Source organism: Panthera uncia, chromosome D2 (genome assembly GCF_023721935.1).
Source record: "Panthera uncia isolate 11264 chromosome D2, Puncia_PCG_1.0, whole genome shotgun sequence".
In the NCBI taxonomy this organism is placed as follows: Eukaryota; Metazoa; Chordata; class Mammalia; order Carnivora; family Felidae; genus Panthera; species Panthera uncia.
Genome location: NC_064818.1, coordinates 54,805,554 through 54,808,118, shown reverse-complemented (window position 1 = coordinate 54,808,118; position 2,565 = coordinate 54,805,554). Strand labels below are relative to the sequence as shown.

At 49.6% G+C, this 2,565-nt stretch overlaps 1 long non-coding RNA gene across 1 annotated transcript; it reads right to left on the bottom strand.

The window, feature by feature from the left end:
• Nucleotides 1-613: 613 nt before the first annotated feature.
• LOC125933526 (uncharacterized) lies at nucleotides 614-2,026 on the bottom strand. Its single transcript, XR_007460981.1, has 3 exons — nucleotides 1,938-2,026; nucleotides 1,237-1,349; nucleotides 614-1,136 (listed from the first exon to the last, which is right to left on the bottom strand). It is a non-coding gene; the product is annotated as an uncharacterized LOC125933526 (long non-coding RNA).
• Between the last annotated feature and the right edge of the window lie 539 nt (nucleotides 2,027-2,565).

Here is a 2,565-nt window from a genome sequence, read left to right as displayed (position 1 = left end):
AATGCCCCTCCCTGCCAACACAGCCCCGCCTCCAGGGACTTGAGAAAGCTCAGAATGCACATCTTAAGTGAATAAAAGGGGAAGTAAACATCGTATCTGTGTGAGATGACATAGTATAGAGGCTTAGGTGCAAACCTGGAGGCAGACTGCCTGGCTATGCATCACTGCTCCACCACTCCCTCTTGCTGGGCCAGGGGTGGGGGGATGGGAGGGTACTTAACTGCTTTGTGCCTCAGTTTCCTCATCTGTGAAATCCTTTCAGCCATGGACGCCAAACGCCTGTTAGACACTGGGCACCATTTTAGGGTCTAGGGATACATAATATATATGCAATCATTGTTAATTGAATGCCTGCTATACTGTAGGCACAGTTTTTTTAAATTTTATTTTAACATTTATTTATTTTTGAGAGAGACAGACAGAGTGCAAGCAGGGGAGGGGCAGTGAGAGAGGGAGACACAGAATCTGAAGCAGGCTCCAGGCTCCGAGCTCTCAGCACAGAGCCCGACGCGGGGCTGGAATCACGAATCACGAGATGGTGGCCTGAGCCAAAGTCGGACACTTAACCGACTGAGCCACCAAGGAACCTCTCTAGGCACTTTTTTTTTTTTTTTTTTTTTAAGTAAGCTCTACGCCCAGTGTGGGGCTTGAGCTCACTGACCCCAAGATCAAGAGTCACATGCGATACCAACTGAGCCAGCCAGGTGCTCCTATATACTCTGATTTGCTGGTGGGGAACCCAGGATTCAGAGGGTTAAGGGAGGCGAACATGTTCAAGGAGCTGACGGAGCAGCCCAGGCGTGGCTGGCTCCAGGTCCATATTCAAAGTGCTTATATATACTTTCCGGTATTTTATTCTCAGCTGTTATTACAGGGATCCAGAAAAGTTATGTAACTTGCTCAGAGAAACAGAACTAGCGAGTATCAATGTGAAGACTCAAAACTAGGTCTTCTGGTGCCAATTCTGGGGCTTTCCTCTCAGCATCCCTCAGCAGCTCCTGGAGGGACATTCTCAATGTTCTCAGGGTACCAGTCTTGAGAAGGGCTGGAGCGAGGACGGGCAGCTGGCGGCCGAATCTGGGTGCGGGGCTGATGACGAAGTTGTGCCGCACAAACTATCTCTGTGAGCAGGGGACCTAACCAAATAAACATTTAGAGTGAGAGAAAAGAGTCCTTCCTCTTCTAAAAAAGGCATCTGGAGATTTAAGGGTGGAGCGCCACCTGGTGGGCACAAACCTTCAGCCTCACAGCTAAGTCCAGCTCCTTACAAGGAAGCCAGTGGTGGCTTTGGGAAGATATTTTTAGCCTCTGGAATCCTGAAGACATTCCAAGGGGCAGTCCGGGAGACTCTGCAAAAGCGTAAGCACGCCAGATCGTGATTCCTCCAAAACAAATATGGTCTAAGCACCTGCTGGATGCAAACGATCTGGGTGTGGAGTGTAGGAATAAGGAGCACCCACTCATGCCCTCACAGTGTTTGCACTCTTCTGGTAGTGGAGGGACAGCTGTGGACAGAAAAGAGGGAGGAAGATGCAAGGAAATACAAAAGGGAGAAGGCTGGGGAAAGCTTTCAGAATGAAGTGCCTTTAGAGGGTGGATAAAATTTTGACAAGCAGAGATGGGGGCTAGGCATTGTTGGGCAAGGCAGTCTACCACGGGTCCTGAGCGGCAAAGGATGCAAAGCCACGGCCGCCTATTCGTTTGCCAACCATTTCTCAGTGTTGTGTTCTGCAGCCGGCAACTTTGAGGGAGGAGGGAACATCTCCTCCAAGACAGCAGGCTTGCTTATTGCTTACGATAAAAGTAGCGGCAGTAGGAGGGGACAGCGGTGGGTTTCCCAAGCTCAGCGCTCCGCAGCTGTGACACAAAGCTCTCGCATGTGTAACATCCCTGTGAAACTAGGGAACAAGGGAAAGAGACATACTGATGATGCTCACCCTGCTTCCTGTGCCAGGAGTGGCAAATTCTTTGTGTCCGACTCAGGAAGCCACGCCTTCTGCCAGCATTGAAACAACAGCAGTCTAGCTTATTGGCTTGTAAGCGGGATAAATCCCAGACCCTGACAGGTGCTGTAGGCAGAGGGCACGGTGTGAGCAAAAGCAGGGACTAGGCTGTTCGGGGAACAGGAAGTGCTGAGGCCGAATACTCAAAGCCCCAAAGCAAAGGACTTTCAGTATGCCCAGAACAAGAAGGAATGCGTGGCCCCCCGGAGATCCCATGACCAGCTCTTAATGTTCAGTCAGTTCTGTCTTCAGTCTCTGGGCTACGGGCAATGTACCGCATATATAGACTCAACTCACCTTGGTTTAATACCTGTTGAGCTGGCACTTGACACAAATTAACTAACAACAGAGGCAAAACTCATAGCGAGGAAGTATATGGGTGCTGGGACCTGCAGAATCTTGCCTTGAATCTTATCGTTAAATTACTAAATAAACATTTCCTGAACACTTACCACGTCTATACCTGGCATTAGGCTACAGTCGTATACCTGGGTTGGAAGAGGCCTTAAAGATCATTTACCCCAGGCTTCTCATTTTATGGAGGGGTAACTAAGGCCTGGGG